Below are 21,505 nucleotides of genomic sequence, written 5' to 3'. Positions count from 1 at the left end.
CCTGCTCCAACCCCAGCCCCTGCCTCATCTAGCAATGCTATAGAGGATATAATTAAGATAATTGATGAGAAAAGTTTACTTGTTCCCATCCCACAAATGAATAATCTCATACACTCATTGATTCGCACGTCCCCTTGGTTCTTAAATGAAGAAAAACTACGTATAGATAAATGGAAGCTAGTGGGACTTGAAATGAAAGAATTTTACTCAAAAAATGGGAATTGTCAAATTTTCCCAGAGGTATTTTACCTATACAACTTGATTCTATTAGACTTAAGCTATCAAGAAGAGTTTAGAAGAAGAAAGAGTTCTAAAAAGGCTCAGAGAAGGAAGCGTGAGGAACAAAAGATAGAAGATAGGCAAACTCAGGACATTGCCAGAGGGCAAGGGGATTTGAATGAGGAATCTGAGGGTGTAGACTCTGATTGTCCTGAAGAAATTTCAACCCCACCTAGAGAGCAGATTATTGATCAACCCACATCCACTCCACCTTCAGGGACGGAGGGAGGAGGAGTAGTAGGAGGGGCGGTGACCTCATCAGCGCCCCCCCCTCCTCCCACACAGAGCCCCCCCTCCCAACAACTGCCCACTCCTGTAACTAGATTAGAAAGAGGGCTTATTGAAGCAATTGAAAATGGAAAAGAAGTAGATAATGATTTCAAACTTCAAATTTTTCCCGTGATTCAACAGCGTAATTCTGCAGGTCAAGAGAGTAGAAGATATGCTCCTTTTAATATGGATGTCCTTAAAAACCTGAAAAAATCTTGCACTGTCTTTGGGGCTACATCAGATTATGTTAAAATGTTAATACACAATTTGGCTTATGAAACCTTAACACCTAGTGACTGGAAAGTCATTGCAAAAGTGTGCTTAGAACCTGGACAAAGTTTGTTGTGGCTTTCTGAATTTACTGAGCTCTGTAGAATTCAAGCCCAACAAAATAGTCAAAATGCAGCTAATACTTCCATCACCTATGACCTACTAATGGGTATAGGTTCTTATGCAGACGCTTTGGTACAGATTAATTACTCCATAACAGCATTTGAGCAAATTGCTGCTGCTGCTATCAAAGCATGGGCTTCTCTCCCCAGTAAAAACTACAAGGGTGAGACCTACACAAAAATTGTACAGGGACCAAATGAACCTTTTGCTGATTTTGTGGCACGTTTGCAGACAGCTGTCATACAGGCAAATGGTGAAAATGAAGTAACAGACACTTTGGTGAGGCAACTTGCTAGAGACAATGCCAATGAGGTTTGTAGAAGGATTATACTAGGACTACGTAAGGATGCTCCTTTAGAGGAGATCATAAGACGCTGTGCCACAATGGGCACAAATACCTTTTATAGCCAGGCTATGGTGCAGACTTCCCAAGATCCCAACATGGGGAGACAGGATCCCTTTTGGCAAGGGGTTTCCCGAGAGACTCGTCAATGCTTTCAATGCGGTAAAGTAGGCCATTTGAAAGCTCAATGTTGGCACAGAGACAGAGTGAGAAGACAGGCTGGGAGAACAAGACCCAAAACCCCATGTCCAAAATGCAACAGAGGACTCCATTGGGCCTCAGAGTGTAGACTGATTCAGGGAAACGGGATGAGGGGCCCAGCTCCAGGGCCCCAAGCAAAAAACACTTGGGGCATGATGGCAGCCGATGCCACACCCAGAGAGTGCCTCCAAGTCCAATACCCAGACATGACCAATCAGCAAGGAAGCCATCTGAGGGGAGAAAGGGATTACACAATCAGTCAGCCAGGAAGCAACATGATGGGAGAAAGGGACTACAATTAGGGAGGATAGAGTTGTATGCAGCTGGGACAATTGAGATACCCCCTGGAGAGGTGAAATCTGTTCCTCTCCAACCTATGGATCCCTTGCCTCCAGGCACAGTAGGCTTGACCATTTCACCTCCTGAGAGTACTTACAAGACAGTGTTCATTCATACACTGATGTGGGAAACTGGGGAATGTGTAGATAATATCCCAGTCACTAACACAGGGAGACAATGTGTGACTTATCAACCAGGGGAAGTAGTAGCATCGGGTTTATTGATACAGACTCCTAATAAGCAACCTGGTGACAGTCACCCATGTTCGGACTCCAAGCAGAAAAACCCAGGAATATACTGGACAGCAGCTGTGACAGCTGACCGACCTATGCTCACCATCTATATAAATGGCATAGCATTAGAAGGACTGGTGGACACAGGTGCAGATCGCACAGTCATTAGAGGTGCCAACTGGCCCAGTCACTGGCCAAAGACTAAGGCAGACACCTACATGTCTGGGGTAGGAGGATCAATAGCAGCTGAAGTTAGTGCTACCCCTTTAAGATGGGTATTTGAAGGTGAAACAGGAATTTTTACTCCTTTTATAGTTGAAAAAATCCCCATCAATCTGTGGGGAAGAGACATTTTACAACAATTAGGGTTAAAAATGAGTACTTCGGTTTTTTAGGCAGGGCTGCTGTTGAAGGCCTGCCAACACTTTCACCTGTTCCTATCCAGTGGAAAACTGATACACCAGTGTGGATAGAACAGTGGCCCTTAGATAACAATAAAATTCAGGCCTTACTAGATATAGTACAGGAACAACTTGATCAAGGACACTTACAACCTTCTCTAAGTCCTTGGAATTCCCCAGTATTTGTTGTAAAAAAGAAATCTGGAAAATGGAGGATGTTGACTGATTTAAGAAAGGTAAATGAACAGATGGAAACTATGGGAACTCTTCAACCTGGACTTCCATCTCCTACTCAGTTGCCTAGAGAATGGCCTCTGTGGGTTATAGACATTAAGGATTGTTTCTATTCTATCCCTCTAGATAAGGAGGATATGAAAAGATTTGCCTTTTCAGTGCCCAGCGTTAACTTAGCTGAGCCTTATAAAAGATATGAATGGACAGTTTTGCCACAGGGAATGAAAAACAGCCCTACTATGTGTCAAATGTATGTTGCTGCTGCTCTTACTCCAGTAAGAAAAGCATTTCCAAAAGTAATGTTATTACATTACATGGATGATATATTGGGATGTGCACCTGAGGAACAAATGTTAGAAGCATGTCTACAAAAAACCATAGAAACACTAAGGAATTATAAATTGCACATAGCTCCAGAAAAGATTCAAAGACATGCTCCTTTTCAATATTTAGGATATGAAGTATATCCTAAGGTGCTTACAGTACAAAAACTCTCCTTAAGAACAGAGAAGCTAAACACCTTAAATGACTTCCAGAAATTGATAGGAGATATCCAATGGATGCGTCCCGTGCTAGGTTTGACTACCTGTCAATTGCAACCATTATATGACATTTTAAGGGGAGACAGTGCTTTAAATTCACCACGCCAGCTTACAAAAGAAGCTCAAGAGGCTTTGAGACAAGTTGAACTGGCTTTATCCAATGTGGTTGAAAGAGTCACTCAAAAACCCTTGGAAATATCAGTTTTTGCTACACAAGAGGCCCCCACAGCAGTCCTTCATCAAGGAGACAGTGTGATAGAGTGGGTGAACCTCCCAGCACAACCAGAACAAAGCCTTATTCCTTACCCAGTGCTTGTGGCTAGAATTTTATTAAAGGCCATTAAACGAGCAGTACAATTATCTGGGACAAGACCTGACAAGATATATACCTTTTATACTAATGCACAAGTTAATGTGTGCTGCGAAACCATCCCAGAGTGGCAAATTTTATTAACCATGGCTCCAAATTTTGCACACGGGTCTCCATTAAAGATAACCAGACTGCTACATAATTGGCAATGGATTCTTGAAGAAAAGGTTTCTAAAGTTCCTCTTAAAGGACCAACTATCTTTACAGATGCATCCAAACATAATATTTGTGCTGTGTATTCTTGTGACTTAACCATAAAGAGAGTTATCAGAACTCCTTTTCAGTCCACTCAGCAGAATGAATTGTATGCAATCATTCTAGCTCTTGCTTATTATCCGGGAGACATAAATATAATATCTGATTCAGCCTATTCAGTAGGTGTGGTACAAAGAATTGCCACAGCCCAAATAAAATTTGTAGCCTCCAATATATATCAGCTCTTTAAAGAGCTTCAAGAGCAAGTGAGAAAGCATCCGGGTAAGATTTATATTTTGCATGTCCACTCCCATAGTGGACTTCCAGGTCCTATTTTTGATGGTAATTCAAAGGCAGATAGCCTTCTAACCATGCTGGCCAGTACTCCTTTATTTCAAGAAGCACAAGAGTCTCATTCTAAATATCATCAGGCTGCCCGAGCTTTACGTTTGCAGTTTGGAATAACAAGAGAAGAAGCTAGGAGCATAGTAAAAGCCTGTACAGCTTGCCTTCCTTTCCATGCTCCTACACTCCCTCCAGGGAAGAACCCTCGTGGTTTGAGACCTAATGAAATTTGGCAAATGGATGTGACCCATTATAAATCTTTTGGTCGTCTATCTTTTATCCATGTCGTGGTAGACACCTTTTCAGGATTCACATTTGCAATACCAGCAGCAAAAGAGACAGCCCGAGTGGTCACTGAATTCCTTATACAAGCATTTGCAATTATGGGCGTGCCACAAGCAATAAAAACAGACAATGGACCTGCATATACATCTAAACATTTTACACACTTTTGTGCACAGTATAAGATTTTACACACCACGGGCATACCCTTTAATCCTCAAGGGCAGGCAATAGTAGAGAGAAGAAACAGAGATATTAAGACACTCCTCCAAAAACAAAAGAAAGGGGGAGCCACGGGTAACCCTAGAGAACTTCTAAATTTAGTTCTCTATACCATTAATTTTTTAATTTTTGACAAAGATGCACTGGCTCCAGCAGACAGGTTTTATAACCCACCGGAAGGGCAGTGTCCAGTGCGAGCAGCTCCATTGTCTTTAGATAATCGCCAAGTGATGTGGAGAGACCCAGAAAGTGGTGAATGGAAGGGACCAGATAGGTTAACTGCTTGGGGGAGAGGGTTTGCTTGTATCTCTACAGATGGAGAAGGAATCAGATGGGTGCCAACGAGCCGTATTCGCCTTGTCCATCGGAGAGAGACAGAGCAGACCCTTGAAACGAAGGAGAAGGCCCAAGAAACATCGGGTGGTTCCGTTGCTGACTGTGCCCACCACTGAAAGAACCTGGCAGTTATGGCGTTTGACCCATGGACATCAAAAACTGTTGGATTTGAAAATCCTCAGAAATCATTGGATTCTCTGAGACATCATAAGACTATTGTAGGACTTGAAAGTCTCAGGAATCATTGGATTCTCTGAGACATCATAAGACTATTGTAGGACTTGAAAGTCTCAGGAATCATTGGATTCTCTGAGACATCATAAGACTATTGTAGGACTGAAATCCTCAGGAATCATTGGATTCTCTGAGACATCATAAGACTATTGTAGGACTGAAATCCTCAGGAATCATTGGATTCTCTGAGACATCATAAGACTATTGTAGGACTGAAAGTCCTCAGGAATCATTGGATTCTCTGAGGCATCATAAGACTATTGTAGGACTGAAAAGTCCTCAGGAATCATTGGATTCTCTGAGGCATCATAAGACTGTTGCTGGACTTCAAAAACTTGTGGGGATCATTGGATTCCCTAACATATAAAAAGACTGATGTGGGATTTCAAAAACTTGTGGGGATCATTGGATTCCCTAACAGTGAAGCAATGGACAATAGATTGGTTTTGGACTATTTCTTGGTTGCTGAAGAAGGGGTATGTGTGTCTGGTGTCTACATACCCTCCTTCTAGGACTTCTGGAAATCTCTTACAATACCATGTTGATTTATATTGTTTGTTATGTCACTATTTGCATGTACAATTCCTGTTTGTTACACCACATCGAGTCTGCACTGACTGTGGGGAGAGTCACCACTAATAGCCTCTGCGTTATTGCTATGTGCTTGTGTAATAACTCCCATGCTGATGGGTTTGTGCATACTTGTCTCTAATAAGGCCCTTCAATCCAGAAACCCGCTAGCAAATCCCCACTTCTCTTTGGTGCTTCTCATCTCCCTTCCTGAGATGTCAGGGAGGGTGTGATTATCTCCTTTTTAGTGCTTTCATCTCCCCTCCTGAGAAGTCAGGGGGGGCGTGATCACGTCCTTTTTGGGGTTCTCATCTCCCTGAAAGGTCAGGGATGGCGCGACCTCCTGTGGTCTAAAACAAAAGAAAGCGGGAGATGTAAAGGGCTAGAACTGAGCAATGCACTTGGATGGTGAAGCACGTGAGACTAATTGCCAATTGGACGGTTCCCTATTAACTTGTTTGAAGGTTGACCCTCCCCAGCTGTTCTGTGCTGACTTGATTGGTGGGACAAAGAGGGGGAAGTGACGTGTGTGGGAGGAGCAAGAGAAACTTGGGTGGTGGAACTCACGCTCACTTGCACTCGTGACCGGGCGTTGGAGGCGAAGGTAAAGATCTAGAATAAAGACGTTTAGTGATCCTGACTCTTGCTGATTTCTGGAAAGATAGAGTTCCAGCACTTGCTGTTGTACAATTTCTATATTTGTTCCCTATTCTGTCTTCCTTTCATGGCACAATCTTGAGGCCCTTCACTATCTTACCTGTCTTCCTCAATTCTCTGGTGTTTATCATGCCTTTCCCCAAATGCCACATTCAGAATATAATATCCCAGCTATATTCTGACCAGAGGAAGGTTCAGTGGAACCCTCGTGTCAGTATTTGATATTGTCTTTCTTAATTTGCTTTAAGATTGCACAAGTGGATTTGGCCATGAGAACATAAGTCATATCATAAGGTATTAATGAGGTGGAGAAGAAACTGCTGGGATTCAGGAACTCTGGCTTGTAAGCTTAGTTCTGCCATTTTAGTAACTTCATTTATTTTGGGAAAGATATGTCTTTTTTTTCTAGCTCTGTTTCTCTGTTTCTTTAAAGTCAAGAGATAGACTGGATGACCTCTAAATGCCCTCTCCACTCAAGTTTTCTATATTGTGCCATTTTCTACAGGGGATGTAGCTCTGTCGAGCTACCTTTCCCATCTCTTGCAGAATGTAGATTCCTGAATAATTCGCTGAGCAGGCTGACAAACTGGGCTTTATCCAGATTCTGAACATCTTTTCATTTACTGCAAGCCTCTCACTTTCCCAATCAGGACTGCAGTTCCCAGACTGACCTGCATAGCTGATTAGGATTTGCTGAGCTTTTATAACCTTGAGAGTGTCAGAATTTCTAGCACCTCGAATGCTCCTTCCAGCTTTGAAAGACCTTGAGAAACATTAGCAAATTAATTAAGTCACATGAAGCCCTGCTTTCATAATGAAACATTATGTATTTCCCTTGATAAACTCCAGAACAATGCTACTGCAATCAAGAAAGCAGGGCAGTGGAACTGCATGAGTACAGGAAGGGAGCAGAAGTAGTCAGTAGAGCCTGAAGCTGTTGGCACACCGATCAATCAATCTACAAGCATTTATTAAGCACCCACTATGTTCCAGATAGTACAGTAGCTACTGTGAATACAAACACAATGAAAAATTCCTATCCCCAAGGATTTTGTATACTAATAATATCAGGGAATATTCACTGAGGTACTGTGGCTAATCTAGTTTTTAAAGTGTGGCTATAAATTTTGTAGGGAGAATAAGAGAAAGACATAGAAACCCTAGAGCAGAACAGTATTGCTTTGGAGACTTTCTAGGGAATCGTCCTTCCCTATGTGCTACTATTTTGTGTTTCCCTGTGTTGTGGATAAAATCTTGTGCCACAAGCTGCATAGCAGACTAAGAACAGAAAATACTTAAGGGTGTGGATGATGACAACTTTGTGACAGTTAGTTAGATATAGCTGCAACTTTCGTACCTTTTGAGGCTTTTTTTCATTTTCTGTGATAAACTTTTATCAGTAAAGATTGGACCCTAACAGTATAAGGGCATAGGATAGATACACACACACACACACACACACACACACACACACACACACACACACACATACCAGAAACAGAAATGTACTTCTTCAAATGAGAACCCCAGACTGAGGAAAAAAGTTCCAGGATTCAAACCTTTCATGCTAGACAAAATTCTTGTACATGGTAAAGAAAAGCTAAAATAAGTTTGAATAAGAGTTGCATGGGGGATGATTAAACCCATTAGGATCAGCTCATTTTCCAGATGAATAAACTGAGTTTCAGAGATATTAAATAACTTGTGCAAGATCATGTATTGGAATCAGTATTGAGATTCAAGTTTCTGTCTCTAGACTCCTGTTTATTCATGATTTCATTTTCCAAGTAGAAAACATTACCCATAGACATACAACTCTTAAAGACAATTTTGTTAACATGTTGTCTTTTCCTACCATTTTCCCTATACAGTGAATGGTTCATTTGGGAGAGAGAAACAAATGAAGTAATTTTACTTGCAAAAATTAGCTGATACTAGTCAGATACATTTAAAATATGTTATATACATTATATGTTGACATACATATAACTGCTCGCTTGAAAGGCTTTTGGCTATTGAATAAATGTTACATTGGAAAGAGTATGGTACTTAAAGCCAGAAGATCAAATTCAAATTCAAACTCTAATACTTGTTCAAACTCTATGCTAATAGATGGATGATTTAGCCACTCTCTAACTCAGTATCTTTCTGTTTAAAATGGGTTAGTGGTGGATTAGATTAGATGACCAATTTCAGTTCTAAATCTATGATCCTATCATAACCAATGAAATTCATATTTACATTTCTCTACCACTTGAAGAAGGATACTTTATTGAAAATGGCACTTTAAAGTAAACAATTAGGAAGAAGGTTATCATGATTTTTTTGAGAAGCAAAGTAATTCTCAGAGTAATACCCAAGTTTAAAGTGGAACTCAGTTTTTATGACTCTGCATTCAGCTTTTCCCCCACTAGGCTGCCTAAGAATACCTAAGAATAGATACAACTATACACAGCATCAAAGGGTGCAATGAAAGAATGAGTTGGCTCCTGCATTCAAGGATAGTACAAGATTTATACACATGAAATACTAAAATGACAATACAAAATGCCACATAAATGTAATAATTATACAAGTTATTATAAGTATTAAAATATAGAGAAGTTTCGAAAACAGAATGATGAAAACTGAAGTAAGGAAAACCAGGGAAATAAAATATACAAGTATTTCAAGAAAAGAAAAGAACAAAAGAATACTGTGTTTGTATACGTATGTATATGTATATATTTAACATATGTATATATATATACACATACAGAGAGAGAGAGAAAAAAAGAGACTTGTTCATTTAAAAATATTAAGCTCAGTGTTGATGAAGAGAAGAGAAAATGACTCTTAGTTCCTTCTTTGGAGAAGAGTAGGACAATTATTATTGTGTATTACATATATTGTCAGGTCCTGCTAATATCTTGGTTTGTTTTGCTCAATTGTTTTTTTTTTTTTTTTTTTTTTTTTTTTTGTCTTTTTAAATTTTCATTATTTATTTATCCGTCTGTCTGTCTATCTATCTATTTATTTATTTACTTTCTTGCTGAGGCAACTGGGGTTAAGTGGCTTGCCCAGGGTCACACAGCTAGGAAGTGTTAACTGTCTAAGGCCACATTTGAACTCAGGTCCTCCTGACTTTAGGGCTGGTGCTCTATCCACTGTACCACCTACCTGCCCTAATTGTGTTTTTGTTTGTTTGTTTGTTTTTTGTTCTTTTTAATAAGTCTTTTATAAGTTCTTGTTGCAATGGCTTATTGATGTAAAAATTAATTTGAAAATTAAGGTGATATTAATGGAAAACATTAATTAAAATTGAAAGAAAAAAAAAAGAATTGAGAAAAGAGAAAGTTCATTATGCCTGAATAATTGACGAGAGATTATGGGCAAAATGGTACTCTTCTGAGGTCATGATCCTTGAATTAAATGATACTATGGGAGCAAAGAGTCTCTGAACTAAAAAGTATCATAGAGATTATTAAACTACCTCTCCCTCTAATAAAACCCTCCAATACTTTTTCCAACATGGCCTTTAGCTTTCAAATTAAGATCTATGGCAACAGGAAACTTTGCATTATCCATTAGGGCATTCTACTATTAACTGGTAGAAAATTGTTATTTTGTTTGTTTTTTTCCCCATGAAACCTTAAATCCATCTTAATGTAACTTCTATATACTCTTGCCCACAGATACCAAATAGGACAAATTCTAATTACTGTTCTACATGAAAATCTATCTCCCTTTATAATTACTACAGTTGAAGAAGTTTTACAACTTCTTCCTTTCCTTCTTCCTACAAAAGACACAGGTTCACTAAAATCTGCAACCTTGTGGAATACAGAGATGGAATACATGGTCAAAGGACCATGAGGCAATTTTGTTAAAAAGACTTGTGAAGCAAACAAAAACCAATGCTGCTAAGATTAGACGGAAAGTAGGCAACTAGGGATAGGGGATTGGAATTACAGCAATTTTCTCCAATAAAGAGAAAGAGAACTGAGTGAAATTTATAAGATTATAAATCATTCTCCAACTTCAATATAGACCAAGGGCTATGAATAGGCACTTAGTCAAAGTAATCAAAGCTATCTGTAGTCATGTTAAAAGAACAAAAAAAAGCCTTAAGTTTCTATTGAGTAGAGAAACAAAAATTAAAGCAAGTAAAGTATCACCTCCTATCTATTAGATTGGCTAAGATAACAGAAAAATAAAATTACAAATGTTGGAGAGGATGTAGAAAAATAGCACCACTAAAGCACTTGTACAGGCAGCTTGGTGGCTCCTTGGACAGAGTAGCCTAGCAGGACTGAAGTCAGGAAGATTCATCCTGAATTCAAATCATACCTGAAAAATTTACAAACTGTGTGATCCTGGGAAAATAGCAAATAATCAAATAATCTTTATACCATTTTCTGTATAATCATCATCACTGAATCAATCTCAAAATTGGAGGGTGCCTTAAAGGAACTCTCCTCTAACTGGTTAAGAAGAAACATTTCTATCACATACCAAATAGGAAATCTCTATCTAACCCTTGAAAGGAGAACTCTAATTAGGAGAGGACACTCATTGAGAAATAATACATGTTATCTCTGGAAAGCTCTGATTGTGTTTTTTTTTTCTTTTTCCATATATGAAGACTAAGCATCCTTAATGGAAATTCTATATGTTTTTCCTAGTTGGTCCTGATATCCAGGACCAAGTAGAATAAATCTAATCTCTCCTTTCCATGATAGCCTTTCAAAAATTTTAAGGTCAGATATAATGAACTGCTTCTCTTCTTTAGTTTCCTAGAAATATTCTGCCTTCAACTATATCTTTTTTAAGTTTAAAAATGCTCATGTGTCTCAACTGAAACAGCATAGTGTTGTGTTAAGAACAGGGGATTTGGATTCAGAGAACTTGATTTTTAAACCCAAATTTAGCTTTCTTAATTTCTATTCTTGGGATGAGGTATATACTACATCTAAAACAGTAGGATAGGATAGTGACTGACTTAGGAAGTCTTTGATGTCTAAGTCAAAACATGTCACTTTTGGCTCTTAATGTACCAATAAACACTGTGATATTGGTAATTATGTAGGAGTAATTGATTGGTATTGATAGATGGAGTTTCCTTACTGTGATTTCTCTAAAATAATGAAATTGGGCCAGCTAGGTGGCGCAGTGGATAGAGTACCAGCCTTGGATTCAGGAGGACCCGAGTTCAAATCTGGTCTCAGACACTTAACACTTCCTAGCTGTGTGACCCTGGGCAAGTCACTTAACCCCAGCCTAAAAAAAATAAAATAAATAAAATAAAATAAAATAATGAAATCATAGAAATATGTGCATAGACAAAGGCAATGTAGTCTATGTATACTTTATCTATTTATCTACACAGTTGTGTATAGACATATATGCATATATAAACATACACAACCACAGACAGAGATGCTTATAAATTTTTCAAATAAAATGCCTAAACAAAAGAGTGCTAGTTTCTTCATCATCAATCAGAACCAAAAATGTTCCTCATTCAAGAAAATGAAAATCACACACATTTAGATCTTATTTTATTTCTTTCACATGAAAAGAAAAAATGAAGTAATTGTGCTTTTAAAGAATCTATAGAGAGTTTAACATGCCTATTTGTAGTGGATGGTTGATTATTTTAAAAAGCTTCCTTTCTTCTGCTCCAAGAGAAATATAAAAGCTAAACTATAAATTAGGATAAAGAATATAGTACAATCAAAGACCGAGCACAGGTCTAAAGATTACTTCCATCATCTCGATCAGTTAAATATGCAGCCTGATTGGCAAAGTACCTGTATCTGAATATTTGGCAAATGAAAAACATACAGTGATCAAGAAAGCATGCAAACATGCGGCAGTTACAGCATGCAGCTCACCCTTTAAATAATACAGAACAAGAAAAGTGCGCAGCTGGGCCCATAAATTATGAGACTGGATGAGCCAAGAATGCATCTTCATTAAAATGATTACAGACACATACACAGGATAGCCAAAGAAACTCAGTGAATATCACAACTCTTTGAAAATGTCACTCAATCTGTCAAAAAGCCACAATAGTTACAAAAGCATGCAGGGTAAATAGTAATACTGTGTGAGTTGGTCGAATTATACTAATTACTAACCCCGGGATATGGAAATGTTACAAATCCACAGTAATGTGATTTAGCAGAATTGTCAAGTAAGGGAAATGTGTATTTACTAGGTGAGCAGTGCAGATTTTTATTGTTCACTGATCTCTCCCCATCTTTTACTGGCTTTTGCCCCATCCTTCTAAAATTGAACTTAGAAATTAAGGTAGCTTAATTGTTTCTAATATGTAATCATCATCATTATATTGATTTTGGTTTGAACACACTGATTCTGCTCTTGACAGTATTCCGACAATGTCAAGCGATTTGCTGCTTTTGTTGTTGCTTTTCTTAGAAGCTTTTTTTGGTCTGCTTTCAATTCTGTCTTTCTCTGCATAGGATTCAACAGAGAAAAAAAAACAAAAAACTCTCTCACATCAGTCTCCCAGCCTCCTAAAGTAACCTTCACTTCAGATGGTACCTTTGCTGTCATCTCCCACATTTTCATTCTTAAAGATTCTGTTCATCAAACCTGTCCATCAAATTTACCTCAAGGCTTCTGGTGCAAGCTAAAAGTTTTTCAATGCTTTAAAAGTTATAGTGTTGGTTTGCATCTGAACATGACAGATGAGCAGTTTCAAGAGCAAAACTAAGTATGAAGAAGGACACAGACCAAGGAGGAAGTATTTCAGAATTAACAGCCCATTAAAAAGATGCTGCTGCTTCTCCAAGAACAATATTGACTTTCTTTCCACTCTGAGCTTGTGTGGCTCTCAATACACTCAAAAAGAATAAAGCTAATATTGGGTTGTAACTGTCAATCATTGTCAAGCATGGCTGGAGATTGGCTTTTTCCATACTAGTAGATCTTACTCTCTTTTTGGTGTTAATCATGCTGTTCACACCTACCTAAGCAAAGTGGAATTAGCCTCTGAGACCCCACTATAAATATTCCAAAAATATGAAATCATTATAATCAAATTTTAGCAACTATAATCTTTCTGACCCTTTGAAGCCATGGTTTGAATGTGTTTTGGGGAGGGGTTTAAAGACTCTAAGCTCTGTGACAGCATGCCAAGCAAAAGCTGTGGCTCAGTGCAGTCTTGCTCAGAAATGTATGTATGCTTGGGCCAATATTTCTCCCTCCTTTGTCAATGTGAACTGGATGAATTTATCTTATTTACTAAAAAGATGCTTATCAGGATGGTAAAGGCAGTTAATCAACCAGAGTTGTTATTCTTTTCAGAAGAGCCTGAAAACAAAATTTTATAAATTAAAGTAAAAAGGAAATAATGAAGACGGTTGGATAATAAGACACTGAAACCAGGAATAGCTTGAGCTGATGACTGAAATGAGAAAAATGAGGGCAACACATCTGAGTTTTAGTCTTGCTTTCTTCAATAGCGCCTGTGTCACAATACAGTCTAATTTCATAAACTCTTAGGAATAAGGGACCTCTTTCCATCTAGATCAACCTCTACCTGAATCAAATCTGCTTTATAATTCCTCTAAAAGTGATCATCTAGCCTTTGCCTGAACATTGTTAATTCCATTATTTCTTGAGGCACCCTATTTTGCTTTGAAAGAACACTTATTTTTAATCATTTCTTAGTTTCCCTTACAGTAAGTCTCTATCTGCAATTGTAGCTTGTTCTCACTGCTTCCAGTTCTTCCCCTAGGATCAGTTACAGTCAATATCATAACTCTTTGGTGTACCAAACCTTTAAATACATGAAGATGACTATCATGTTCATCCTCATTCCTAAATTCTGTTCAGTATCAACATCCACATTTGGTTCAAGCAGTCTGGCCATGGCTTGAGTCATAGCATGTCACCATACTAGGTAACCTTGTCTGGATGTACTCTGACCTAGCATCCTTCCTAAAAATAAGGCACTCAGAACTGCACAAAATTTTCAATTCACTCTTATTACCAAGTTTTCTTGCTATAGGAATTAAATGGTTCCTGTCAGTGATACTAGTGTAGGGAACAGTGCTCTTAATGACATTGATATGTCATTAATTATATGTCATTATATTATTAATTATTGATATGTCTTAATGACATTGTGTATCAATGATTTGGACCTGGAGTTAGGAGACTCATGCCATCTTCAGCCTATTCCAGTATGCTGGTGGGCAAGCCCTATTCCCTCTCTCAGTATTGTTCTCTTGCTTATCAATAGAGATAACAAGTTATGTTTCCTACTCCACATAAGAAAAGCATTTTGTATTCCATAAAGCATTACAGAAAGAGAAGGTCTTATTAGGAGCACAGAATGAGACCTTTGGAGCTGGAAGCATCTATACTGACAACCTAGTTCAACTGTTTCATTTTACAAATGAGGGGACAAGATGAGACGGAACACGCCCCAAATCACCTAGGCGGGTTATGTCAGACAAGAAAATTTGAACCTATATCCTCTGTGCCCAAATCCAGTTTTATGTCTTGATCAGTGCAAAAATAATGGGATTCAAAATGCTTTCACCATTCAGGTCTGACAAACCCAAGTTAGTCGAAGTCCTTCCCATCTGGCTTTATCATTTTTAATCCATGAACTGCTAATTATAGGTTAGGATGAAAAGCTTATACCATGAGTTTAAGGACATTGGGTAAAGACCGATCCACTGTCATCTTGATGGAATGCCTATGTCCCAAAGTCATTAATATCTGACAAACGGCAGAATGCGAACACTGGAAATCCGGGTAAAGGGAGGTTTTGACTATGTCTGCCAACATTCAATTCTTACTTAAAAAGCCTGCTGATCCTTCTCTCCTTTACCTCAGGTCTTAAATTTCTGTTCTCTTGCTGTCCCTAAATGCTATTCTGTTGCTGAATAAACCTGTCTGAGTGTAAGCAGTGCAAGCAAGCTTAACCATATGAAACCACCAGAAAGGTCCCCAGGCTCATCAAAAGCCATTGTTCGGAACCGGCTCTTCATTTTCTCAGCACATTAACAAAAATTAAATATTCACTAACTCTCTAAGCCTGCCAGTTAGAAACATAACAGAACCCATTTACTTTAAACATTCAGTCTTAATCCCCGGGTGAAAGTTATAATGAAATGCACAATTTCTTTAATTCCTGCTATGCTATTAAACAATATAGTGAACATTTACATGGTGGGGGAGGGAATGAAAAATGCACAGGTACCTCCTCTCCTTCTAAGCACAGTTATTGAAGCAATAACTAGCCATTTCAAAGTAATTTTAAAACACCACGAATAGAACATTTAATATGGCCCCAAGCCCTTGATGATCCATTTCAACTTTTAGAAGTCCATTAGAAAGGAACCAAAAAATACATTTAAAAAATAGTTATATTGAAAAAAAAGAGTAACATTTTGATGGGCTGCTAGGAGAGACAAGGACTTGACAAAACGATGAAACCAAGTGCAAATGGGTTTTTTGGGTGAGTGCAAATGATCTTTCACAGAGAACAATTTGTCATTTTTAGTAATCACAAAAACATAGCATTTTTCAGTTGGAAAGAATATTTACAAGGACAGCTCCCACTCTCTGGTTCAAGTAGGGAAGCCTTTAAAACATCCCTGACAGGTATCCTTCCTGTATCTATTTCACAAGTTCTGATGGAGGCTTTCACTACCAGCAGAGGTAGTTCATTCTATTTTGTAGAGGCAGCTAGCTGGTCCATTGGATGGAGCACTGGACCTGGAATCAGGAGCAACTGAGTATATGTCCTGTCTAAAACTCACTCTGGGAAAATCTTCTGTCTGCCTCAGTTTCCTAAAGCATAACGTACAGATAATGACAGTATCTACTTCCCAGTTTTACTGTATGGATCAAATGAGGTGATATTTGTAAAGTACTTAGCAGATTGCCTGGTACATAATAGGCACTATAAAATACTTATTCCCTTTCCCCTCCCCTTTGTGCTTGCCTTAATATGTGCAAGTTCTTCCTGATACTGATCATGAGAGTCAGCTCTGGATCAGAAAGATCTGGGATAAATTCGTTTATCAGGCATTTCATAAATGGCTGACCATCTCATACAGCTACAAGAGCAAATCTACATTATTGGACTGAAAAATTCCTATGACACAAAAGAGTGAGTTAGTTTTCAAAAGACTAGTACTAATAAATACTACTACTACTAATAATAATATTAATAATCGTTTAACCTCTTACTGCTTCTAGTAAATAGTCTAAAACTGTTAAATAACAGATAAGATGTTAATCTGCTATGCAGTTTCTCATACTAGAAATGTCTTACACCAATGGACTTGCCCTACCTCCTTTTCTTCCTTCCTTCCTTTCTTCCTGCCTTCCTTTCTTCCTTCCCTCCTCCTTCCTTCTTTTTTTGCTTCCTCTTTCTTCCCTTTTACCTTCCATCTACTTCTTTCCTCCTTCCTCCCTTTTTCCTTCAATCTACTTCCTTCCTTCTTCCTTCCTTCCTTTCTTTTCTTCCTTCCTAAATGAAACATACATAACACTGTAGATGTGAACTGAAGGCAGAAAGTACATGAAGACGATTTCTCCTCTTGTTCTAAGTGTTATGACTATTATTAACATAACTTGAGACTACATGAAAGATGTGTGTGTTTGTGTAGTTTTATTTTGTTTTTGAGAACTATATCACTCTTTTAGTTTATAGATATTTTTACCCCAATATAATATTCATGTCCTTTTCACAATAAACTTTATTAAGAGCTATACCTTGAAACACTACATTTGTGCAGTCAATCTTTTGAACCCAACTTCAGGACTTTGAATTTAGTCTTATTAACTTTCATCTTTCTAGATTACTTATATTCCCATTTTATGCTGAGGTGTAATTTCTTGTTATTTATTTGTTAGTAACTTTATCAATCTAAAGATTGGTTTTCCAGAAAAATTAAACAATATAAAATGGAGCTGAGAGGTGGAAATTTTTTATAACATTATTCTAACACAATATTATTCTATCTTGTATAAGCACAGAGATGACATCTTTCTCCTTCTTCTTGCTTGCACCATATCTCAGAATCTCTAGCCTTGATTTTTTAATTTAGGCCTCAATATTTTAAACAAGCCTCAGCTGTTTCTGGGAATTAGACTATTCTTACAGGACTATGTCATTCTCTTGCAATACCCACAAGCTTTAATTATGTTCCTCATGTTAACAGCTCAGCATCCTGTCCCTATTAAATTGTATCTCATTAAATTCAGCCCATCATTTGAGCCTGCTGAGATCTTCATGGACCCAGCTTCTGTCATCCAACATATTGGTTATTCCTCAGTGTGTCTCATAAGTGTGGCTAAATGTTAAGGAAGCTGCTATAAATCTGTGGGGAAGATAAAATAGTCCAACATAGCTTCTGTTTCTCCTTTTTAGGTAAAACTGAAATATTTCCATTCTTCTGGGAGGTTAGATGGAAGACACTAGAATCTGAATGTCATTAATATTCGTTGGCGTTTTAAAAATGAATGAATGCATACAGAAGTGAGAGTTAACTTTTTCCTCTTTTTTTATGATGGCATTTTGGAAGGTTGTTTAAGAGTTATGGGACCACTGCATTATTAAGGTGATACACCCATAGGAAAGGCAGTAAGATGAAACCAGAAAAATCCCACTAAGACTAATTTAACTATCCCTTTCAGAGCAGAAATAGGATAACGTATAGGAAAATACTGCTAGACAGCACTGTGTTTCCAACTGGGGTGAGATCAACATCACTCAAAGTGTGGGCTGTTAGATTGTTTTTTAGATTAAAAACAACCATATTATGTGGGAAACCACTTGGGGTCAGTGTAAGGCAATTGAAATTACTACTTATAATTGGGAACTTATCTCTTATTCATGAGTCTTTGTAACCTGTATTCATTGTAATTATTTACATTTAAAATGTGCTGCCTTTTTAAAGAATTTAAGGCCATACCTTCAGAATGGTTCTCATTCATATTTACTTTAATTCCATGCTAATCATTCTGGGCCTATAGTCTTAATTTCAAACTAAGTTCATACATGTCATCTCACCACTATGATCACCACCTCACTATCAAAATGATACTCAATGCAAATTCAAAGTAAACTGAGAATCCACAGATGGTACTATGGGCCAACCTACTGGCAAGTTAAAAATGGCATTTTCCAATGTTGTCGGAAATTATTAAATGTTGAATTGAATAATGGAATATTGCCATTACCGCTAATAAAATATCAAAAGATAAACATATTTAAGATTTCATATTTACATTTGAAAATTAAGATGTCATATATAAACAAAATGATGATTTGAGGAGCACTAAGAAAGACTTACTCACTGGAAAAAATCTCTGCTTATCTATATTTAGTAATTTAAATTCCATTATTCTCCAACATGACATCTTTTTGAATTATTATAGAATTACAGATGAATATTTTGGATTCCCAAACAATCACTAAGTTTGGTGAAATGGAGCAGTGGCCATTGCAAGTATTAAATTAGGTAACGATGTCCTGTTATAGAACAGAAAGTACATCTAACATAATAAATCAGCAAATTCTCTTGTACTTACAGTCTTAGAGATTTTCCTGGAAAATAGGAGAGGTTAAGTGACTTGTTCAAAATCCTCTAGCTAGGATATATCTGATAAAGAATTGAACTTAGACCTTTTTAATTTCAGAGCTAACTCTCAATATAATTATTGTACCATTTTAAATAGAAATGGGGAAACTAAGCCATATTTAAGGATCTCTGTGGGTTGCATATTGACTTAAAAACCAGATATTTACATTATCTATGTGCTATTACATTTTTATTTTTTAAAATTTATTTTGTTAAATATGTTCCAGGCCCTAAATGCATTAAGCCACACTTGAGGTTGTTGTAAGCTGAATTATCAGCTGTAGGCCATGTGTTTGACACCTGAGGGGTTGAATTTTATAGAATTATCTTATTTTAAAAATACAGCTCAAACATTAAGTTTTATTTTCCCTGATTTAACTGTACTAGAAGGTTGATAATTAGCCAATTATAAGGTACCAAGCATAGCTACAGAATACAGATGCTTAAGAAGAGTAAATATATCATCAGAACACATAGACCTGAAGACTATCTTCTCATTGGCTAATGGATTGAAGGAGACATATTGAAATGTTAGCAAAGTGAAATACTTTCCTAAGTTACAAGAAAAGCACAGGCATACATTTCTTGTGCCTTAGAAGATTAGTTCATTCCCTTTCAATGGACAGCAAATCTGTCCAAAGGTTCCACAATAGTCTAGTAACTACTAATGTGAAACATTCATTCTTCCTTCTTAAATCTCTCCTTCCCTGGTGTCATTATGGCCTTGATGCTGATTATATTAGGTGCTATTAGCTGGCTTACCCTCTGCCATGATATTGAAAAAAGAACAGTGTTGGAAGGGACTTTGAAAATCATAAAATATTCCAATTTGCACCTGAAACATAAAGCTTATCTGCAAACCCTAATTCCTCAAGCTCATCTTGAAACTATCCAGTAATGGGAACTTACAGCTTCCTGACATAGCCAATATCATAAATTGTATTTCTATGCCTTGAATATATTAAACACTTCAGACATTTTTGCTTAATTCATATTAGTAATAGCATTCTAGGGTTACAAAGTGCTTTCACATCTACGATCTCATTTTATTTTTAAAATCTTAAGTGGGAAATATAGTGCATGTATAATTATCTTCATTTGAGAACTAAACAATCAGGTTTGGAATGATTGTTACTTGACCAGGTCACAATAAATAAGAGAGATTATATGTAAATTTAGGCCAATCTACATCATTTGCTTCATTTTCCAGGCAGCTTAAAAAATAAAAATAGCGTTTGCCTTTTCAAGGAATGGGAGAGAATTTGGAAAACATTTTTTTTAATTAAAATGTAATTGTAAAATAATTAATGGAATGAATAAAAATATACTATAAAAGTTAACATAATTAAATGATTTCTACATTTAGTAATTTAGTAGTACATTTAGAAATGCTGTTGGTTCCTTACATATGGGCAGTCAGGTAGTTCAATGGATAGAGCTTTGGATCAGGAGTTAGGAAAATTGAAATTCATATCCAGACACAATCTTTGCTTGCCCTGGTTTTCTCATTGGTATAACAGGTATGATAACAGCACCTATCTCCTACAATTGTGAGGATAAAAGGAGCTCATAATCATAAAGTGCTTTGCACTTAGGGCCTGGCACATAGTGGAAGCAATATAAATGTTAGCTATTCTTAATATGTACAATTACAACTACAACAATATTTTTACAACAATCATATCCTTATTTAAGACTTAACTTTGACTATCTCTTTTAATCTCCATTCAGAAATAATATAAGCATCTGCCTAACATAAATGTTCGATATTAGTGTAAAGGAGACATTGGTTATTTAGAGTCCCTTATTTTGGGTGGAGAGGAATTAACTTTAAAATGTTTTAAGCCATAGTTTATATCCTTGTGTAACTGTCATTTTATTTTTCTGTAAATTGGTCATTCTTTACCTGTGTATTACTCTTGACAGCTTTTGTAGTGTTCCCATGTTCATTTAATCTTTATAATAACCCTGTAGCATAAGCTTGGCAGTTCTGAAAGCTAAAGAAAATGGGTAAGAGTGGTCCTTAAGGTTTCATATACATTAAATGGAACACCATTGGCTTCTATCAAAGTACCTTAATTTTGGAATATTTGTTTCTATCTCACTACAGCAACATATCACTTTCTAATTCATTATCTAAGGTTTAATACTCTCTGATATCCTGCTAACTTCATCTGAGGTTCAGAATTCACTATATTTCTTGGTCATTATTTGGCAGAATGCACAACTCCATGCTTTTAAAATTCACTCCTGTTATCATTTCAAGTTAATCCGCTTCCTTTCCATTCCAATGAAATAGTTCTGACATGGAGTTTTGCCAGCTGCCTGTTGGGAGTATTATATAACTAAGATTGGACCTTCATTATATATCAGCAGCATTCCAACTAAATTTCTGAGGGAAAAAACCAGATTGCTGAACCTGCTAATCATGAAGTTACATCT

The 21,505-nt window shown here is 37.1% G+C and overlaps 1 protein-coding gene across 1 annotated transcript in view; it reads right to left on the bottom strand.

Annotated features, from left to right (window-relative positions):
• The window catches only part of LUZP2 (leucine zipper protein 2), a 721,061-nt gene that overhangs the window by 29,561 nt on the left and 669,995 nt on the right, over positions 1 to 21,505 (bottom strand).

This window comes from Sminthopsis crassicaudata, chromosome 6, assembly GCF_048593235.1.
Source record: "Sminthopsis crassicaudata isolate SCR6 chromosome 6, ASM4859323v1, whole genome shotgun sequence".
Classification (NCBI taxonomy): domain Eukaryota; kingdom Metazoa; phylum Chordata; class Mammalia; order Dasyuromorphia; family Dasyuridae; genus Sminthopsis; species Sminthopsis crassicaudata.
This window is presented reverse-complemented; position numbering and strand designations above follow the sequence as displayed.